The 21,611-nt window shown below is 60.6% G+C and overlaps 1 non-coding gene across 1 annotated transcript; it reads left to right on the top strand.

Moving 5' to 3' along the window:
* The first annotated feature begins 20,176 nt into the window (after positions 1-20,176).
* LOC120498221 lies at positions 20,177-20,297 on the top strand. Its single transcript, XR_005626650.1, has one exon. It is a non-coding gene; the product is annotated as a small nucleolar RNA SNORA49 (small nucleolar RNA).
* The last annotated feature ends 1,314 nt before the right edge of the window (positions 20,298-21,611 follow it).

Genomic DNA, 21,611 nt, shown 5'->3' with positions numbered 1-21,611 from the left:
CTGCCCCAAGCCCCCTCCGTGGGCACTTCCAGGGATGGAGCACCCGCGTTGAACCTGGGAAACCCATTCCAGCCCCTCCTGCTGTTCCCAGTTCTCCCAGTTTGGGCACATCCCTTCCCGAGCAGGGCGCTGGGAGCAGGAGGCTGCTCCCAGCCTGAGCCCGGAGCAGCTGGGAAGGAGCAGGATCCCAGCAAAATCTGGGATTTGGGGCAATTCCAGCGAGCTCCTCGTGAGCCAAACTCTGCAGGAAGCCCCGGGAAGTGTCAGTGAGGGAAAAAAAACCTTCCCGAGGTTTTCCAGCGGGACTGGGATGCCGGGAAGGGCAGCAGAGGGTGCTGCTTCCCCGGGCAAAGGCAGGGAGCTCCCGCAGCTCGGGGCTGGAGTTTATCCCGGATTTCTGGGCAGAAAGAAAGGGACACTGGGGACATGGGAAGGGCACGGGGAGAGGGACAATCCCTGAGCTGTGCTGGGGTGTTCGAGCCATTCCCAGCTGTGCAGGGTGTGGGTGGGGAACCAGGGAATCATCGGGGGATCTTCAGGGGATCATCAGGGGATCTTCAGGGAATCATCAGGGACTCTTCAGGGGATCATCAGGGGATCACCCGGTGATCCCAAGTGGGTTCCCAAAACCCCGATCCCAATAAACACTCCAAGGTTCTGGGATCGTGGGGAAAGGCTCCTCTGCACGGAGCCCTGGCGTTGTTTGGGCAGAGCTTGGACACCGGGATTCTCCAGGGCAGCTCTGCCTGCGGATCCGGCTGGATCAGGAAGTTTTCCTGGTGATTCAGCAGGAGCTGCTGCTCCCTGTGAGTCACTGCAGAGGGGGAGGGACGGAGGGATCCATGGATCCAGGGATGGATGGATGATGGATGGATGGATGGATGGATGGATGGATGGAAGGATGGATGGATGGATGGATGGAAGGATGGATGGATGGATGGATGGAAGGATGGATGGATGGATGGATGGAAGGATGGATGGATGGATGGATGGAAGGATGGATGGATGGATGGATGGAAGGATGGATGGATGGATGGATGGAAGGATGGATGGATGGATGGATGGAAGGATGGATGGATGGATGGATGGAAGGATGGATGGATGGATGGATGGAAGGATGGATGGATGGATGGATGGAAGGATGGATGGATGGATGGATGGAAGGATGGATGGATGGATGGATGGAAGGATGGATGGATGGATGGATGGAAGGATGCATGGATGGATGATGGATGGATGGAGAAAGGGATGGATAAAGGGATGGATTCATGATGGATCCTCATTCCGAACTGAAAACGGGAATTGCTGCTGTGCCTCCTCAGCTCCATCCTAGTGGAAGAAGAAAGAAATAGGAATTTGCAGAAAAATGGCCTCAGGATCAGGTTTTTCCACCAAAGAAGCACATCCCAGGCCAGGCCAGGCCAGGCCAGAGGTGTTTGGCTGCCCAGGGCTCTCACAGGGCTCTCTCCTGTTCCTGACATCCCAGGAATTCCCTGCAGCCACTCCCGGGATTTTGGGGCTCGGGCCATGGAGGATCTTTCCCGAAATGTTCCTCCTGCGCTTCCCGCGGAGCAGAGCCCGGAGCTGCCCGGCCGGGCTCCAGCGCCGTCCCTCTGTAATTACCGGATATTTTTGGGTCTTCCTCTGGCTGTTCCGGGCCCGCAGCCCCCGCAGGCTGAGCGGGGAAGGTGCCGGGCTCGGGAGGCAGCAAATCCCGGCTTCCAAAGGGCCGGGAGGAGCGGGAGCCGCCTCTGGAGCAGAATTCCCAGCGCAGCTGCTTCCAGTTACGGCCCCGGCACATGAAAGGGGCGCGGGTTTAAATTTAGCCGGGCAGGAAAAGGGAAAATCCTTTTATCCTCCTGCTGCTCATCCCGGCTCCAAACCCACTCCGGGAGCCATCGGGGAACCGCAATTCCCGCTGGGATGGGGCTGAGGAGCCACAGCCGGGATGGGATGGGAGGGACAGGGACAGAGGGACAGGGACAGGGGGACAGAGTGACACAGGGACAAGGACACAGGGAGAGAAGGACAGTGACAGAGGGAGAGGGACAGGGGCACAGAGACAGGGACGCAGGGACCCAGGGTTTTGTTGCACCGTGGGGGCTCAGGCAGCCCCAATTCCCTGGTTTTCACCCAAACCCCACAACATTCCCCTCGGGATCCGGCTCCTCTCCCGCCTGGGGCAGGCCCGGGGCCGGGCAGAGCCTTCTCCTCCCGGGGAGGAATTCGGGTGGATTCGCTCCAGGACTCGGCCCCCGCTGCTGCTGCTCAGCCCCGGGCAGCGGGATGCGCTGGAGATCCCGTTCCCGCTTTTCCAGGGAATCCCATCCCCGGCTGTCGGATCCCAGCGCGTCCCGGTTCCTCCCAGCACGGAGCTGCCCCGGGAGCAGCGGGAATTCCCAGGCTCAGGGACCAGGGTGTCCAGAGCCAGGGCGTGAATTCCATCCCCCTCGGCTGATTCCAGAGGTTCCCTCTCCTGGGAAACCCCTGGGATGGGCTCAGTGTGCGCTGGAGCAAAACCAGTTTGGGACTGGGACCAGTCTGGGATCAAACCGTTTCCTTCTCTCTCTTTCCAAGAATTAATTTTATTTTTCCAGTGGATCTGGAACAGGGAACGTTGAGGTTTGGATTGTTTGGGTTTGTCTTTTTTTTTTTCCTTCCCTTGTGTCTGGATGCGTTCCCAGCCAAACACCGAAAATTAAATTTTTCTTTTTCTTCTCAGTGAGAAAATTCCTTCTTTTCTGGGCAGAAGCGCCGGGGTCGGGGTGGAACTGCCCCGATCCCCGATTTGGGAATGCAGAGCCGGGAGAAAAGGCTCAGGGGAAGGCTGGGATCGCTGCAGGGATCCCGCCCCGCTGGCTCCCGCACCCTGCGACCCCAAACGCTCGGGGGAAGGGAAGGGAGGAATTCCCGGCTGCAGGAAAGGGGGAACTGCCCAGGGCGGATCAGCTCCCGCTGGATCCGCGGCTGGATCCCGCCCCGGTGGTTTTTGGGTCCCGCGGTGCCCGCAGGTCTGCGGGAGGAGCCGGCAGCGGCTCTGGGGTCGCTGCCGCCCCCTTGGAGCTCTGCAGGAGCTCCCCAAAACCCCGGTTTAACCCGGTTTAAGCCCGGGCCCGGTCAGGAGCGGGGGACGCTCTGGACTTTCCCAAGAATTGTGAAATCCCCCAGGGAAGGCTGGAAGAACGGGATGTCTCGGGCTCCAGCGCCCTGGAAGTGTCAGGCTGTGCCAAGTTGGACTCGATGATCCCAAATCCCGGGATTTGGGGCGGGGGGAGCAGCGGCCCCCCCTGAGCGCCTCCTGCCCCTCGGGGGGGTTCGGGGGCTCCGCCACCCACGGCGCCAGCGGCGTCCCCCGGGACCCCGCGGCAGCATTCCGAGGAATGCGGGGCCCGTTCCCGCGGGCAGGCAGGAGCAGGCTCGGCAGAGCGGGGCTTGGAACGAGCCCAGGGCCGCTCCGCGCTCCCCGACCCCGCACGGCTCAGCCCCTCCGGCCAGGGAAGCCGCAGCTCAGCCCCCGAGGGCTCGGGGGTGGAATCTCCGCCTCGTCAGCCGCAAAATCGGGAATTTTGTGGAAATCTGAGCCGAGGGATGAGAGCGGGAGGCTGCAAAGGGAGGGGTGATCCCAGAGAAACCAGGATGGGAACAAAGCACAAAAGGGGCGAGTGGGTGGTGCAGGAAGCCCGGGAGAGAGCCAGGGAATCCCATCCCATCCCATGGATCCCATCCCATGGATCCCATCCCATCCCATCCCATCCCATGGATCCCATCCTACGGATCCCATCCCATCCCATGGATCCCATCCCATCCATCCCAGTTCCTCCCGGCCTCTGGAGCCTCCCGCTTTGGGGAGCAGCCCCGGGGGCAGAGCCCAGCCCCGGATTTGCCCCTTTCGGCCCGGGACCGCCCCTGTGCGGAGGCTCCAGCCTGGAGGCTCCCGGGAGCCGAATTCCGCTCGGGGCCATCCCCGGGAGCCGCGGGCCGGTCCCAGCCCGGTCCCAGCCCGTTCCCAGGCCACGGACGCGCTGTTCCCAGCGCTGCTGGCCGCCGTTCAAAGCCGGCCAGCGCAGAAACATCTCCAGGCTCATTCCCATTCCCTTCTCCCAGCCGGGCCGGGCTCCTGGAGCCTCCCCTGCCCGAGAGGAGCCCGGCACCGGCTCCTTGCGGGCTCTGCCCCCGTGCCAGGCTCCGGCTCCGCTTTCATCCCGCCCCTCCTGGCCTTTGATTCCCGGCGCTGGGAGGAGGCTGGAGCAGGGAATTGTCAGCCCGGGCCCCTCCCGCCGGCTCCGTGCGGCGCAGACGGAGCGGAGATCAAAGCCCGGCGCCTTTTTTTAGCTGGAATGCGGCGGGCCGGGAGCTGCGGCCAATTCCAGCGGCGGTTCCTCTCCCGTAACTCGATCCCACATCCCTGGAGGCGTCCCCGGCACTGACAGGTGACACTGGAGCCGCTCCGGGCGCGCCGCTCCTCGGGAACAAGTCTGACTTTGCAGCGCACGGAGCTTTTCCGGCAGCGCTGGGAGGCTGCGGTCGGGATGGGATGAGCTCGGCTTGGAAAAAAAACTCACCTGGATGGGATTAACCCTTTCCAGAGCTCCGGGATTCTTCCCTGCTGCAGTTCCGGCCTCTCTGTGGGATTTGGGAGCGGCTTTTGTGCCTTTTCCTCGCGCAGTTCCCGCCATCCCTGCTCTCCACATTCCACCGGGAGGAGGCTCCAGCCGGGATTTCCCTCCCTGGAAGCAGGAAAATCGCTCCAGCCTTTCCCACAGCAGCAGGAGGCTCCAGGAATCACCTCTTGGAAAAGTTCCTCGCCCAGTCTGACCTCGGGGAGGGGGCGATAAATCCCAGTAAATCCCAATAAATCCCGCTGGGCTGGGAGAAGTGCCCGGGACACGCCCGGGATCCTCTCCGGGATCACATCCAGGCTCGGGGGGTTTCCCAGCACCAGGGGATCCTCCGGGGATCGAGGATGGGATTCCCCAAACCCCGGAGCAGCTTCGGTGTCTCCGTTCCCGGGGGAATCCTGGGAGCTGCCAGGAAAGCTCCGATAAGGATTTCGCTCCCGGGGATTTCATGGAATGGCTGAGGAGGGAACAGCCGGGAATTCTCTGCCTGGAGCAGAGGCCTCGGCCAGGGCGGGGGGCACTCCTGGACTTTGGGGTGCTCGGGGAGTTTTTCTTGGATTGCTGGGGTCAGAGCATTCCCCTGGGATGTTCCCTTCAGGAACTCTGGGGAGTCTCCTCTCCTCCCTGGGCGTGTTTGGGAAGAAATGGCTCCGGTGGGATCATTCCAGGGTTTCCTCCTGGACTGGAGCTCCGGGCACACCCGGAGCCCACCAGCACCACAAAACCCCGGAATGAGCCCTGGAATGGGAACAGGTCCCAAGGAAACCTCGGATGCTCCAGCCCCACACGGCAGATCCTCCTTCCAGAGGGGAAACTGAGGCTCGGGGCAGCATTCCAGGGCCAGGGAATGCTCCCAGGGGCTCCTCTCCCCCGGGGGCTGGGCTGGAGCCGCGAATCCCCGGGTTCAAAGGGCTCCACAAACAAAGGAGGGCTTTGAACTCCTCCTCATCCCGGGCAGGGCAGGAAAACCTCCCCAGCCTCAGCCCCCAGCCAGGGAATATCCTGGGATCCGATCGGGCCTGGGGAGCAGGAATTCGGGATGAGCTTTGGAGGGGATCCTTTCCTTCCTGAGGAGCAGGACGGGGATGAATCCTCGCTGCTCCAAGGCTGGGCCTGGATCCTGCATCCTGCATCCTGGATCCTGCCCCTCCCAGCTCCTCCCGGGATTCCAGCGTTCTCCTCTCCCCCTTCCAGCGCTTCCCGGGCCTCCATCCCTGGATTTCTCCGAGGGATGCACGGCAAGGCCAGGACAGGGGGGAAATGGGGAATTTTGGGAGCTGTTGCTGTCCCAGAGGTACCCGGGAGCACAAAGGAGGGGATGGAGCCCAGCAGGAATTCCAGCCCTGGCATCCCAGCAGGAATTCCAGCCCTGGCATCCACAGGAGCAGCCCGAAAGTGCCACCAGGGCGAGGTGACAGCCAGGGACAGCGCAGGTGGCACTGGGAATGCTGTCCCGATGTGTGTTCCCTGCCGGGGAAGGGGATCTGGGGGGAGCAGAGCTCGGGGGTGTTTTCCACGATCCCGCGGTGCCACTCCCCGAGCCAAGAGCTCAGCGCCAGGGCTTGGAGGAGATCCTTGGGGAGGAGGCGCTCCCAGACTCGGGATGAGATGAGATCAGGGCTCCGGGATGAGATAAGGGCTCCGGGATGAGATAAGGGCTCCGGGAGGTGCCGGCGCAGTCTGCAGCGCTGTTTTCCTTCCTCCATAGGTGGCCTGGCTGGCAGCTCCGCGGTGCCTGAGCAAACAATTCCAAGGGGAGAGGAGCCAGGGCCAATTCCCTGCCGGCTGCGGGTTGAACCCTCATTAACAGCCGGCGCTAATTGCGCTCCCTGCACGGGCCGGGCCAAGGCGGAGCTGGCAGGAAAGGCTGCGGGCTCGGATCCCTGCGCAGATCCGGATCCCGATAAGGAGCTGATTTCTCCCCCCGCGCTTCCTTCCTCGTGGCACGGAGACATCCCGGGGGAGGCCTCGGCTCCCCGGCCGCCCCCGCCCGAGCTCATCCCGGCACCGATCCGGGCGGGGATCCCGGGATCGTGGGGCTGGAGCCGCGGAATGAGGGCACCCCGAGCCAGGGAGCTCATGGGGAAGCTGCCTCTGGAATGTGATCCGGCCCGGGATTTGCTGCGCGGACAAAGGGGAATCCGGGAATCCGGGAATCCTGGAATGTGGGAATCTTAGAATATGAGAATCTGGGAATCTGGGAATCCTGGAATCTGGGAATCCAGGAATCTTGGAATATGAGGATCTGGGAATCCATGATGGGAATCTTAGAATATGAGAATCTGGGAATCTGGGAATCCTGGAATCTGGGAATCCAAGAATCTTGGAATATGAGGATCTGGGAATCCTGAAATCTGTGAATCTGGAAACCCTGGAATATGGGAATCGTGGAATCTGGGAATCTGGAAATTCTGGGAATCTGGAAATCCTGGAATCTGGGAACCTGGGAATACTGCTGCTCCCTGGCTCTTCCCACGCCGCGGGGCTGGGACAGAGGAGCTCCTGGAGCTCCACTCAGGGCCAGGAGGTCGTGGCAGCTTCGGCTCTTTGGGAATTCATCTCCAGGCAGCACCGCTGGGAAAAGCTCCGTGACCTTCCCGGGCTCCCTGGGGGCCGGGAATAAAAACATTCCCAGCGTGGGGAGGGGTCCCGAGCCCTGGGGCTGTGCCAGCCCTGCCTGCCGGAGCCAGGGGGGTGACACCCGGCCAGGTCCCCCTGCTCCCTCCCCTCTTTCCCAAGCCCCCCGGCCAGTTTTCCCGAGGTTGTCCCACAGCTCCGGGGCTGAGCAGCGCCTGGCCCGGGCCATTCCCACCTCAGCGGGCACCTCTGGAATGCGAAGCGTTCCGAGCCGGGTCAGGCGCTCCGGGGGCTGCAGGAGAGACCCCACAAGGGGACTGGGGGACAGCGGAGCCTCCCGGGGTCATTTCCAGGGAATGGGGCTCGGAGCTCCTGGCATTCTCGGCAGAGCAGTCCCGGGGTGCCCGGGTGGCCCCTCGGGAGCAGCTGGAGCTCGGGATTTCCGGGGCAGCTCCACGTCCATCCCCCCAGGCTCGGGATTCCCAATGAGCTCCTTCCCTGAACGGCTCCCGGCCAGGCTCGGGGCTCCCGGGATGTTCCCGGTCCCGGTGCTGAGCGGCGTTATCCCTGTAGATGGCATCCCAGGATCTCCTCTGGGATGCTGCTGGATCCCCGTCCTGCTGCCGCGGGATCCGGCTGATCCCGACACCCCGAGGGTCCCTGGAATCCTGGATCCCGGCCAGGAGACGGCGTGGATCCACCCTGGGGAGGGAATTAAACCCGGAATTAAATCCCGGTGGGATTTGCTGGGGGATTTAAATCCCTTCCCCCGCAGGGTTTGTGTCCCTGGGGACATCAGGGAAGCTGATCCCTTTGAAAGGGGGAATTAAACCACATTAAACGGGTTTGTTGGGAATTCTCCCCGCTGTGATGTGGCCGGGTTTAATTCCCCCAGGAGTGCTGAACTCCACAGAACTAAACCCAGTTCCAGGCTGGGTTTAATTCCCCTCCTGGGAGTGCTGAACTCCGTGGAACTAAACCCAGTTCCAGGCCCAGATGTGAACCGGGAGCTGGACGGGCTCAGATCAGCTCCAGACTTGCACTTTTAATTAACCTGAGGGGATTCTTCACACTGGCTCTGGGTGGATCAGCCTGGCAGGGAAAGAAATGGCCAGGACATGGTGGGATCTGGGGGATCTGGGGGATCTGGGGGATCTGGGGGGTCACGTTCCCTGTCCCAGGGCCCAGCTCTGTGACGGGACAAGGACAGGGCTGGCCGGGTTTGGAGGGTCTGGATCAGCATTATAAGGGCTCTGCCCAGCTCTGTGATGGGACAAGGACAGGGCTGGCTGGGTTTGGAGGGTCAGGCTGGGCACCAGGAGCAGCTCTGCCCGCTGGAGCCCTGGGCTGGCTCTGGGGAAGCAAAACCCAAAGCCCTGGAGCGTGTCCAGGCCGTGGTTTGGGGTTTGGATCTCCCCCAGGAGTATTTCGGGCAGCGCCGCCCTCTGCTCCCGGCGTGGCCAAAGCCGCTGGCAGCGCCTCCTGGGAGCCTGCGGCCCTTCTGAGGGACGTTTTTAGCTCTTTGTCCCTAAATCCAGAGGGTTCGTCCCACTCCGGGGCTCTGGATGTGGCTGAGCCCGGCTGGAAGCTCGGCCACCACGTGTCCCCTGTGCCACATCCCAGCGGTGGCACCGCGGGGCTCCCGGGGAGCAGCGTGTGCTGTCCTGGGATTGTGACACTGCGACACAAAATGCAGCCAGGGACAGGGACAAGGACAGGGACAGGGATGGGACAGGGACAGGGACAGGGATGGGACAGGGACAGGGACAGGGACAGGGATGGGACAGGGACAGGGACAGGGACAGGGACAGGGACAGGGACAGGGACAGAGACAGGGATGGGACAGGGACAGGGACACAAGGACAGGAATGGGACAATGACAGGGCCAAGGCACAAATCTTTGGGATCCAGAGCTGCCCTGGCTCCCTCGGGCACTGTTGGGCTCCCATCTCCAGCGGGAAGATAAGGCCTGGATGGCCATTAGAGGAATTAATTAACAGATGTTTGATTAATGTCTGATTAGTGCTGTGGGGTTACAGCCCCAGATAAACCACGAGGGTTCCTTACAACCGAGATTCCCTGAGTGCCTCAGCACTGGAGATGGATCCTGCCAGGATTTGTGATCTGGATTTTTTCCTGGACATGTTCCAGATTTGATCAGGATTTGCTCTGGATTAGTTCCAGATATGATCAGGATTTTTCCTGGATTTGCTCTGGGTTTGCTCTGAGTCTGTTCTGGATCTGTTCTGGACATGTTCCAGATCTGATCTGGAATTTCCCTGGGTTTGCTCTGACTTTGTTCTGGATTTATTCTGGGTCCGATCCAGATTTTATCTGGATTTGTTCTGGATCAGTTCTGAATATGTTTTGGATTTATTCTGCATTTGCTCTGGGGTTTTCCTGGATCTGTTCTGGCTTTGCTCTGGGTTTGTTCTGCATTCCCTGCAGGGAGCTCTGGGCAGACCCTGCTCCTCTGGGCGTTCTCCACATTCCAGATGTTCCCACTCCTGCCCAAACCCCCCCGGGAGCTCCCCTGACCCATCCCGGGGTTCCTGCTCCCCCCTGCTCCCCTCCCCTTCTCCCCAGAGCTGTTTCCCACAGAAGCTCCCGATTATTTTGATTTATTCTCTGCCTCAACCCCTCCATCCCTGCGCGGCTCCCGGCGCTCTCCCTCTGCCTCCCTGGCATGACAAAACCCTCCCGGACAGGAAATCTTCCTTGATCCCTCCCAAACCCCAAACCCTGCCGGCAATGCCAGATAAACGTTTAATGACAATAACTGAACAACGCCAGCCGCGCTCGCGTTTTCTCAGCCCTCTCACACACGGGCTAATTAATTAATTAATTGCAAATTTACCCGCGGGGTGATGAAAGGATGCCCCTGCTGAGAGGGAAAAGGCGCTGGAAGCAGAGCAGGGATTCCGGGGGATCTCCATAAATCACGGCGGGGAAAGCGGAGCCCCGGGCACCGGGAGCTCCCGGGACATTCCCGACCTTTGGGGAACCCAAACCGGATCCAGCTGGAGCTCCCGGGATGAGCGGGGCCGGGCGGGGGCTGATCCCAGCCCAGCCACCCCCGGGGCGGCTGCCCCGAGCCCAGGCTAATTATTACTCGTTAATTATTTGTTATTTATTGTTTGTGCTGTGGGTCCGGCCCCTCCCGCTGCCCCGAGCCCCGCGGATGTCCCGGAGAATTCCCGAGCCCCGGGACGTGGCAGCAGCTCCGGGCTCCGCTCCAGCTCCCGCTGGCACCGCCCGTGGCTCCCGAGGATGGTGGTGACCCCATCGAATGCCACCAGCGTTGTCCCTGTCCCTGTCCCCGTCCCTGCCCGAGCCGCGGGTTTTGGGAACACAGAGCCAGGAGAGCAAAGATCGCGTGGCCAAAGGTGGTGAATTCCCAGCAGGAAGAGGAGCTTGGGAAAGGCGCATCCATCATCCATCAATCATCCATCCATCCATCCATCATCCATCCATCCATCCATCCCTGCTCCCATCCCATCCTTTCCTGAAGATCCTCTGGGTCCCTCTCTGGCCTCTCTCCTTCGCTCCCCTTTCCCGAGCTGCTCCAAAGGCTCGCGCTTTGCACAGCAGGAATTTGGGGCTGGCTGAGCTGGAACAGGAGGGGACAAACCCCCACGATGTCCCCAAGGGAAGGATTTCCCAGTTTTTTCCTGCGGGATCTGGATGTGGGGCCAGATTCCCCTCCCAGTGTGGGAGCTGCTCCCCCTTCCCTGCAGGTTTCCCTTTACTCCTGCCGCATCTCCCTGTGAACATTTCCCCCTGGAATTTCAATTTCCAGCACCAACATTCCCTTTTCCTTCTCCTTGTTAAAATCCTGGGGAACCCACGGGGGAGCCAGAGGCCTCCGAGCCAGGCAGGGTTGGGTAACCTCTGGAAAAACACGTTCCCAAAGTTCCCGGAGTTCCCGGAGCGGCTCCTCCCTCCTCCCTCCCATCCTGCTGGGGCACCTGCAGCTCGCAGCTCCCTGTGCCAGGCTCGGGGTGGGAAGGGAAAGGTTTTATTGGGATGTGGGAATGAGGCTGGGGGGTCACTGCAAGGGGGCATCGGGGCAGCCCCGCCCGGCCTTGCCCGGCCTCCAAATCCCCCTGGGGATGTTTGGGAAGCTCCAGGAGGAATTCCCGACCCCCTCAGGACTGGGAGATCCCAGGGGTCCCACACGGGAGGGGCCTGGAGGGAGAGGTGTCACCGCCTTGGTGCCACCACCTTGGTGCCACTGTCTTGGTGCCACCGCCTTGGTGCCACTGTCCCGACACCCTCAGGACTGGGAGATCCCAGGGGTCCCACACGGGAGGGGCCTGCAGGGAGAGGTGCCACTGCCTTGGTGCCACTGCCTTGGTGTCACCACCTTGATGCCACCGCCCCACCACCTTGGTGCCACCGCCTTGGTGCCACCGCCTTGGTGCCACTTCCTTGGTGCCACCACCTTGGTGCCACTGTCTTGGTGTCACTTCCTTGGTGCCACTGTCTTGGTGTCACTGCCTTGGTGTCACCGCCTTGGTGCCACCATCGGTGTCCCCTGCCATGCCCAGAGCCGGATCCCCTCCCGCTGGAGCAGAGCCAGGACAGCTGCAGCCCCTGGCACGCTCGGGGTGTCCCCTCCTGGTGCCAGTCTCACTCCTGGCCATTTCAGTCCTGGAGGAGCCAAAGCCGCCGGCGGTGCCCGGCGCTGGCTCCAGCCCCAAGGAAGGCACCGGGGACATTCCCAGCCCTGGGTCTGCCCGGGATCCTCTCCGTGCAGGAATTCCCGGCTCCCGGGATCCTCTCCGTGCAGGAATTCCCGGCTCCCGTGGGCGCAGCCAGCCCGGCGGGGTCAGCCCCAGGTGACACCTGTGTCACATCCCGCTCCGGCCGGAATGGGGCCAGGCCAGGCCTGGGAGCCAGGAGCCTTCCTGGGCTCTGAGGCAGCTGGGATGAGGCATCCCCAGCCCTGCCGAGCTCATGGAAAATCCAGGCCAGCCCAGGGAGCTTTTCCAGCAGCACGGACGGGGCTGGGCCAAGCCTGCGGCTCCGGAGCCAGGCTCGGATTTTTTCCAGCTTTTCCAGGGGTTTGAGGAGGGAGTTTGGTGTCAGCTCCACTTCCAGCCTGGTTTTCTTGGATTTCCCTGGAGATGGACACCTGGACTTGCTCAGAGCTCCCCCAGCTGTGGGGGGCACGTGGGGGCACTGCCAGAATCCCAAAGGAACAGAATCCCAAAGAAACAGAATCCCAGTGGGATCGGAATCCCAAAAGGAGCAGAATCACAAAGGGAACAGAATCCCAAAGAAACAGAATCCCAGTGGGATCGGAATCCCAAAAGGAGCAGAATCACAAAGGGAACAGAATCCCAAAGGGAGCAGAATCCCAGTGGGATCAGAATCCCAAAGGAACAGAGTCCCAGAGGGAGCAGAATCCCAGTGGGATCAGAATCCCAAAGGAACAGAGTCCCAGAGGGAGCAGAATCCCAACAGGAGCAGCATCCAGGGCTTCCCATGGCCCAGTCCACATTGCAGTGCCCAGCATGGAACATTTTTCCTTGGAAAAGGGAATCCCAGGAATTCTGGGCCGCTCTGAGCAGCCTCCGGGTCTCCCCGGCTCCCTGGGGATGCTGATGATTCCAGAGGGGCTGGGGAGCAGGGATTGAGGGAAGTCTGAGTCAGCCCAAGGGCACGAGCCGGGGAGGTTCGCCTGGATCCCGACACGTGAGGCTCCATCCCGTGGGACACAGGCCAGGCTGTTTTCCTGCCCGGATCCAGGGCCTGGGCTGCAGGGATCAGTTCTGATTCACAGCTGGGAGTTCATTTCCATGATCCCTGTGGGTCCCTCCCTGCTGGGGTATTCTGACCCTGTGCAAAGGCGAAAGACCCCGAGGATCCCCCTGGTGCATCCCTGCCCCAACCAGAAATTCCCCTGTTTGTGTTCCTCCGTGCCAGGGCCTGGATCCAGGGGAATGCTCCTCGTGGTGGAGCTGAGGCTCCGTCCTGGAAATCTGGGTGGCGACCGCACTTCCCGGGACGTGCAGGCTCCTGCTGCATCCCAGGAGGGGGCAGGGAGGCTGAATTTACCTGCAGGAACCTCTCAGCCTCTGCCTGGATGGAGGATCCGGCTGGAGCCAAGGATTCTGCAAGCTGGGCAAAGCTCCCGGCCCGGGAAAGCTTCCTTGAAACTCCTGGAGCAGGCGGTGCCTCCCTTGGCTGCTGCCGTGGCCAGAATGTCCGGAGGCTGTTCCAGGGCAGGACTGGAGCCTCCCGTGTTTTCTGATGAAATCCTCCCACCCCAAACCTGCCAAGAAATCAAAGGCATCGCGCCTGTCCCAGGGCTACACACTCAGCGCTGCGCGCCCCGCGCCGCCGCCGCTGCGGGATTAAAGGCGGCTCTGCCTCCCCTGGCCCGGCTCTGCCTCCTCCTGGCCCGGCTCTGCCTCCCCCGGCCCGGCTCTGCCTCCCCCGGCCCGGTTCTGCCTCCCCTGTCCCGGTTCTGCCTCCCCCTGTCCCGGTTCTCCCTCCCCCATTGGGGCTTTTCAAAGCCCCTTCGGCTTCTCCCTGGAAATGATTAAATGATGAAATTATGAAATTATTAAATTATTGAATTATTAAATTTCTCCCTGGAAATTTCCGTCATTCCGCGCGCGGGCTCGGGGACACGAGGGAATTCTCCCAGCCCGTGGAATTCCAGTCCCAGCCCGCCTGGAAAAGGGCGCTGAGCATTCCCTGAGCACTCCCGGAGCACTCCCGGATCATTCCTGGGCCTTTTCCCGGCGGGAGGGTTCCCATCCCTCCCATCCTGTGCTGAGCAGGTGGAAATCCCGAGCCGAGGGATTGGGAATGGGGGAAATGCCGGGATTGGGATTTCACACCTCGGGCTCGGGACGGGACGGCTCCTCCGGGAGCTCCTTGCGGCATTCCCGGCTGGAGAGGGGCGCTCCAGGGGCGGCTCCGGGTGCCCGAGGGAGCCCGGGACCTCCTGTCCCTCTGCTGGGACAAATCCCGGTCCCTTTTGGGGACTTTGGGCCGCTCTGCCCCGTTCCTGCCCCTTCCCGGGGAGCCCTCCCTGCTTTTCCCAGCCCGGCCGGGATTCCCGACTGTCCCGGCTCCCTTGGACCCGGCCGAGCTTTCCTCCCGTGCCGGGTTTGCTGATCCCGGGAAATGCTGGGAAGCGCTGGGATCCCCCCCTGGGGATCCTCGGGAGGATCCAGCCGGGGCAATTCCCACTTTGGGGTTCACCCATTCCCTCGGGATCCGCGTTTGTCGAAGATCCCAAAACACCCCGGGCTGGGAGCGACCCCCCGGAACCATCCTGGACCCCCACCCCGTGCTGGGAGGGCTTAAAATTCATAAATCAATGGAAAAACTGGGAATTTTGCTGCAAAAGGAGCCAGGAGGGCAGCGGGGGTGGCACCCCTGTGCCCAGCAGGGTGACAATGACCCCCCGGCAGTTCGGTAATTAACAAAGAAAGGTAAAAAAAATAATTAAAGAGAGCGACCTGGCAGGGCCGGGCGAGGGGAGCATCCCGGGAGAGCCGGGCTGGAATTCCGGCATCAAAGGCGGCCCCGAAACCTCACCTGGCCGGGGCCGCCCCCAGGTGACCCGGGTGACCCCGGGAGTGTCCCGGGACAATCGCGACGGGAGCGGCGCCGGGGCCAGGTGGGGCCGCAACAAAGGGACCCCCGGGGGGGCGGGGCCGGGGTCGGAGGAGCTGAATTCCCAGGAAATTCCCGGGAAATCGGCGGATTCTCCGGCACCACCGAGGACAAAGAGAGCAAAGCCGCGAGCAGAGCCCCGGGGGACGCCGCAGCCCCGGGGCGGCGTTTGGGGACAATTCCCCTTTGTCACCCTGGCCTGGGGTGACCCCGGCGCCCAGGACCAGACCCGGGGTTTGGGAGCGAATCCCGGGTTTGAGCGGGCCGGTCCGGGCCGAGCCGGGCCAGCGCTGTCCCCGGTGCCACCCCCCGTGCCCGGGCGTGCCCGGTGCCCCCGCGGGGCGCTGGCGCTGTCGCAAGGCGGGGACACGTGGCAGGACCGGCTCCGTGGGCCCGCGCTGATGTCACGGGGACACGGCGCTGTCACCTCACGCCAGGACTCGTCCTGCTGCTGACGCAGCCCCGGTGCCGAGGAGGGCAGAATTCCCTGGATTCGGGGCTTGGATGCACCCCGGGAGCTCCGAGCTGGCCCTGGAGCCGAGCTCGGGGTCACTCCCGTCCCCCGATCCCGCACTTGGGGTGCAGGAACACAATTTATCCTCCTCCTCCTAGGAGAATATCCCGAATTTCCCCCATATTTTCCAGAGAAACCCGGGTTTGGAGGATGTTCATGAAGCGGGAATACAATTTATCCTCCCTGGGGTGGAACTCCCTGATTTTTCCCCAATATTTTCCAGGGAAATCTGGGTTTGGAGCTCCTCAGAGCCCGGGATGTGACCGGAATTCTGGAAGGAATTGGTTTTCCTGGGGCGCTGCAGTGACCTGGCACCGTTGGGAAACGATTTTGGATCCGGGATTAGGATTCCGGGCAATTATCAGCCAATAATGACGGTGATAATTCCAGAAAGAGTTAATTGAACATCGGGAAGGGAGAGAGGCTGGGGTGAGGCAGAGCCCCGGAGCTCGGGAATGCCGGGTTTGTTCCCACGAGGCTCCTGCAAAGAGCTCCGCTTCAGCCAACCCAAACCTGGAAAAGGTTGGGGAGTTCCTGCTTTTCCCTCTTGATTCCCGTCCTCATCCCGCTGTTGGTGTCTCAGGGGGGTTTTGTTGACTGGGGAATTTACTGGGAATTTACTGGGAATTTACTGGGAATTTATTGGGAGTTTGCAGGGAATCCGTGTCAATTTACAGGGAATTTACTGGGAGTTCAGTGGGAATTTGCTGAGAATTTGGTGTGAATTTACTGGGAATTTATAGGTAATTTACAGGGAATTTAGTGGGAATTTACAGTGAATTTATAGGTAATTAACAGGGAATTTAGTGGGAATTTACAGAGAATTTACTGGGAGTTTAGTGGGAATTTACAGGAAATTTACAGGGAATTCAGTGGGAATTCAGTGGGAATTTACAGGGAATTTACCGGGAATTCAGTGGGAGTTTTCCGGGAGCCGGTCCCGTTCCCGGCCGGGGCTGGGGCCCGGCTCAGCCCTGACCCCTTTTCCCGGGATTTACCCGGGTTAAAGCCCTGCTGGGGCTCTGGCGGCGCTGCCAGGGAAGTGGGTCAGGAGCGGGATCTGTGTCACCGGGGAGGCTCCGACTGTCCCCGAGGTCACCGGGCAGGAGCTGCCCCGGCTGAGCCCCGCTCCCCACTGGGCCGGGGGCACTAAAGGGTTAAAAATCCCGGATTTCCCCCCAAAACCTCTCCGGAAGTGGGAATTCCTTCAATCCCTGGGAATTCCCAAGGCACAGAGCGAGTCCCAGGGCCGGGAGGACAAAGGGCTCCAAGTTTGGGGTTAATTCGCGGGGTTTTGGCTCTGCCGGGGTTTGGGTTCCTCTCCTGGTGGGAATTGTGGCACCGGGTGGGAATCTCCCTTTTCCTCCTTCTCTCCCAGAGTAAATGTCAATTTTGAGAGTGAGGTGAGAAAGAATTGGGGTTTTTGGTGCTTTTCCAGGCTCTTCCTCGCACCCAAAATCTTCAGTTTCCTGTTCAAACTGACCTTTCTAAGAAAAAAAATCCCATTTTTTTATTTAAACCCGGAAACACAATGGGATTCACCTTTTTTTTTTTTTAATTGAGACCAAACATTTCATTCCTGATAAAACCTCTTTGCCGCTCCCGCTCTCCCACTCCCATCCTTTAATGAGAAATCCAAAACAGGAAAAACCCCTCAATTTGACAGATTAAATCTGGGTTTTGCTTGGTTAAACCCGGGATTAGCTGGGGTTTAAGCAGAAATTTCACCCCCAAAAAAATATCAGTGATTTTTTTTTTGTATTTTTTTGATTTTTTGCCGGGAATTTTGGGAGCTGCCGAACGTTCCAGGTGTCCTCCCCAGGTGAGCCCCGGCTCCCCGGGGCTGTGCTGCTCCTGCTCTCCACACAGGGTCTCCCTCGCCCTGGACAAGGCAACCTTTAATTAACCCTAATTAACATCCCATTCCCGGCCCTGCTGCTCCCGCAATCCCTGGGTGTTCTGGTGGGAAGGGGGTTGTGGATCCCACGATGAAATTCAGAATTCCATCACGATTTCCCTCCCTCTGGAAGGGGAGAACCAGACGCTGCTCCATTTTCCGTGGGATTGACGGGAATTTCTCCTCCTTCCCAAAATTCCACCTTGGCCTGGCAGCCAGAACCTGGCACGGGAGGGATCTGAACCAGAAAAAAAAACCCAGAAAAGCAGGAAAATAACAAAAAAAATCGGTGACTGCAGGGACTCTTCACCCTGTGCACCCAGGGGCAGATGGGGATCCCAGCCCGAGGATGCTCCTGGAGCTTTCCCTGGAATTACTCCAGGCCAGGAACCCCTGCCACTCCCTGCCTGGGGATGTCCCAGAGGTCCCTTCCCACCCAAACCACCCCGGGATTTGGTTTCTCTGCCGTTTAATTTTCCTTCTCTCCGGGACAATTCCCCTGTGGCTCCATCCTTGTCCCTCCGGCTGCCCCAGCAGAGCCTTTCCCGGGGCTGTGCCAGCGCCCTGACCCAGGAGCAGCCTTTGGAAGCCCCAGGTGGCTCAGGAGGAGCCTTTGCCATGGCCAGGTGGCCCAGGAGGAGTCTTTGGTGGCCCCAGGTGGCTCAGGAGGAGCCTTTGGTGGCCCCAGGTGGCCCAGGATGAGCTTTTGGCAGCCCCAAATGGTCCAAGAGGAGCCTTTGCCATCCCCTGGTGGCCCAGGATGAGCTTTTGGCAGCCCCAGGTGGCCCAGGATGAGCTTTTGCCATCCCCTGATGGCCCAGGAGGAGCCTTTGCCATCGCCTGGTGGCCCAGGATGAGCTTTTGGCAGCCCCAGGTGGCCCAGGAGGAGCCTTTGGTGGCCCCAGGTGGCCCAGGAGGAGCCTTTGGTGGCCCCAGCTGGCCCAGGAGCAGCCGGGCTGGCCCTGCAGCCCCGCTGTCCCCACAGAGTCCCCGTGCCCGTGGCTCCCCGTGGCACAGGAGCGGCCGGGCTGGCCCTGCAGCCCCGCTGTCCCCGTGCCCGTGGCTCCCCGTGGCGTTCCCACAGCCCCCACCTGCCAGCCCGGAACGGCTTTTGGGGTTCCTGGGGTGGATTTGAAGGAGGAAGCCCGGCCGGGGTCCAGACGGGCGGCAGCTGCTCCGGGGTGGCTCTGCGGGGACCAGACTTTCAGGAGATGGGAGCAGGTTTTTCCAGGTGGGACCGAGTTCTCCTGGCCCTGGCACCTCCCAGGGTGTTTTGTGTTTTTCCAGCGGCTCCCGGGAGCTGCAGAGGGAGCCGAGGGCCCTGGGCTGGGCCGGGGGAGGCTCCCCGTGGTCCCAGGGCTGAAACTGGGCTGGAAAATCCCCGGGGTGGGTCCCCAGCCCCCCAGGCAGGGATTTTGGGCACTGCAGCTGCTTTGGGATCCCCGTGCAGGGCGCTGTGATTAACGGCTGATTAATGAGATTAATTTGTACCTAATTAACCCAACATTGATTGGATTTGGTCCTTGGGCAGAGGCTCTGCCGGGGTTGCACTCCTGTGGTTTCTGTGGGATGGAGCAGGAGCAGATCCCGGTCCTGATGCTCCAAACCCCGACCCCAGGGAGCCTCTGCCCCTCTTCCCAAATCCTCGGGGATTCCCTTGGTGAACCCGGCGGGGTTTCCCAATTCCCCATCTCCTGATTTCCCCTGCTGCCCTCAGAGGGGCCAAACGCGGCTCCCGCCCTCTGCCAGCTGCGGGCAGCAGGAGCCTCTGCCCTTTTCCAGGGATTCTGCACCCAAAGCCTTCTCCCAGCCCCGGCTCCCCTTCCCCCGGGAGCAGCAGGAGGAGGAGGAGGGGAGGAGGGGGTGGAGGCGGCCCCACAGCTGCGGGCAGCAGGAGCCTCTGCCCTTTTCCAGGGATTCTGCACCCAAAGCCTTCTCCCAGCCCCGGCTCCCCTTCCCCCGGGAGCAGCAGGAGGAGGAGGAGGAGGAGGAGGAGGAGGAGGGGAGGAGGAGGAGGAGGAGGAGGGGAGGATGTGGTGGATCCGGCCCCAGGACCTGCTCCCCGCTCTCCTCACCCACGCGGGCCCGGCGGCCCCGCGGTGACTCGGAGCGCAGGAATGCCGCGGATCCATCGGGAATTGCGTCAGGAGCCCGCTGTGCACAGCCGGGGCGGGGACAGCGACACGGGCAGGGACAGGGACAGGGACAGGGACACGGGCAGGGACACGGGCAGGGACAGGGACACCGGGCAGGGACAGGGACAGGGACACCGGGCAGGGACACCGGGCAGGGACAGAGGGAAGGGACACCTGTGGCACTGACACCTTCGTAGTGACAATGGTGACAGTGACACCTGGGCAGTGACACTTGGGCAGTAACCACTGTGGCAGTGCCACTTTTGCAGTGACAATGGTGACAGTGCCACCTTTGCAGTGACAGCTGTGGCAGTGCCACCTTTGCAGTGACAATGATGATAGTGACACCTGGGCAATGGCAATGGTGGCAGTGCCACCTTTGCAGTGACACCTGGGCAGTGCCACCTTTGCAGTGACACACCCAGCCCTGCTGGGGGACAAGGAGGGTCCCACATCCCCCTGGCAGTGGTGGTTTGGGATTTGGAGTTTGGGATTTGGGGGTTTGGGTTTATTTGGGGTTTGGGATTTGGGGTTATTTGGGATTTGGGGTTTGGTATTTAGAATTTGTGATTTGGGGTTTGGGATCTGTTCCTGCTCCTCCTGCAGGGCTGGGATGAGCCCTGCACGGTCTCCAGGGAGTTTGGGATTTTTCCAGCCCCGCTGAGCTCATCCCCACAGCCCTGGGCTCTCTCGGCCTCGCAGCTCCCAGCTTGTCCTGGTTTTCCTCAAAAAGCTGCTCCTGCTCAGCATCCCGGGGCTCTGCCCTGACCTTGAGTGCGGGGATCGTCCCAGGGACATTTCCCAGCTGGACACGGGGGGTTTGTGCCATTCCCAAACACCCCAGCAGTGCCTGGGGACCCCAAACTTCCCCTTCATCAGGGGGGTCAAAATCCCCTTGGTGTCCTGGGGGGGATCCCCGGGAGTCAGACTCAGGGAATTCTCCTCTATTCCTGCTGGAAACGTTGATCCCAGGATTTCTGGTTATCCCAGGGTTGGAGAAGGCAATTCATGGAATTCTCAGTGTCCACCCTGCCCTCAGCTGCACAATTTATCTCCAGGTGGGAAAAGGGTCCCTCAGGAATTGCCCAAAACCTCTGGAAAACCACCAGGATCCAGGCGGCTCTGGAGCTGCCCGTGAGAACACCCCCATGCCAAAAAACAAAATAAAAAATAAAAAGAAGGAATGGCTGAGAAGCTGAAAAGAAAATATTTTTCAAACCAGTCTGACTTTTGGGAAGAAATCCTTCCAGAAAGGAAAATTTATGGAACAGGAGGAACCAGCCCTGAGTTTGGGCCAGACTTTGCTGGAATAAAGCCAATAAATCCTGTGCCAGACCCGGGTCTGTGCCCAGCACCAGGACAGGGATTTGCCTTTGCTGTTTATCCAGCTTTGGATTTTTGGGAAACGCCAACATAGTGGGGTTTTTTTTGGGTTTTTTTGGGTCCTTTTTTTTTTTTTGGTGTTTTTATATTTTTATTATTATTTTTGGGGGTTGTTGTTGTTGTTTTCTTTCCGAAAGAGTCAGAAATTTCCAAATGCTGAAACTCTTCCCAAAAGGAACCAGCTGGGATTGCTCAACTCCCGTTCCTGCCCCCGCCCTCCCTCCCGATGAGTTACGGAGGGTGTGACATCCCGGGCTTTTTTTTTTTTGGGTGTTTTTATATTTTTTATTATTATTTTTGGGGGCTGTTGTTGTTTTCTTTCCGAAAGAGTCAGAAATTTCCAAATGCTGAAACTCTTCCCAAAAGGAACCAGCTGGGATTGCTCAACTCCCGTTCCTGCCCCCGCCCTCCCTCCCGATGAGTTACGGAGGGTGTGACATCCCGGGCCGGGTGTGACATCCCGGGATCGCTGATCCCAGCGGCTCCAGAGCCACTTCCAGTCCCGGGGAGGCTCCGGGCCGGCTCAGCCGGGAACTGTTCCAGGGACAGCCCATTCCCTGCCCCGGGATCATCCCATTCCCTATTCCAGGACATCCCATTCCCTGCTCCGGGATCATCCCATTCCCTGCCCCGGGATCATCCCATTCCCTGCTCTGGGATCATCCCATTCCCTATTCCAGGATCATCCCATTCCCTCCTCCGGGATCATCCCATACCCTGCCTTCGGAGCCAATCCCAGCAAATCCAGCTGCTCCCGAGCCCATGGGATTCATCCGTGTGGGATTTATCCATGTGGGAATTTATCCACACAGGATTTATCCACCCAGGATTTATCCATGCAGGATTTA

Source organism: Passer montanus, unplaced genomic scaffold (assembly GCF_014805655.1).
Source record: "Passer montanus isolate IOZ18808 unplaced genomic scaffold, ASM1480565v1 scaffold142, whole genome shotgun sequence".
NCBI lineage: Eukaryota > Metazoa > Chordata > Aves > Passeriformes > Passeridae > Passer > Passer montanus.
Note: the sequence above shows the minus strand (reverse complement) of the source record. Positions and strands in the feature narration are given on the sequence as shown.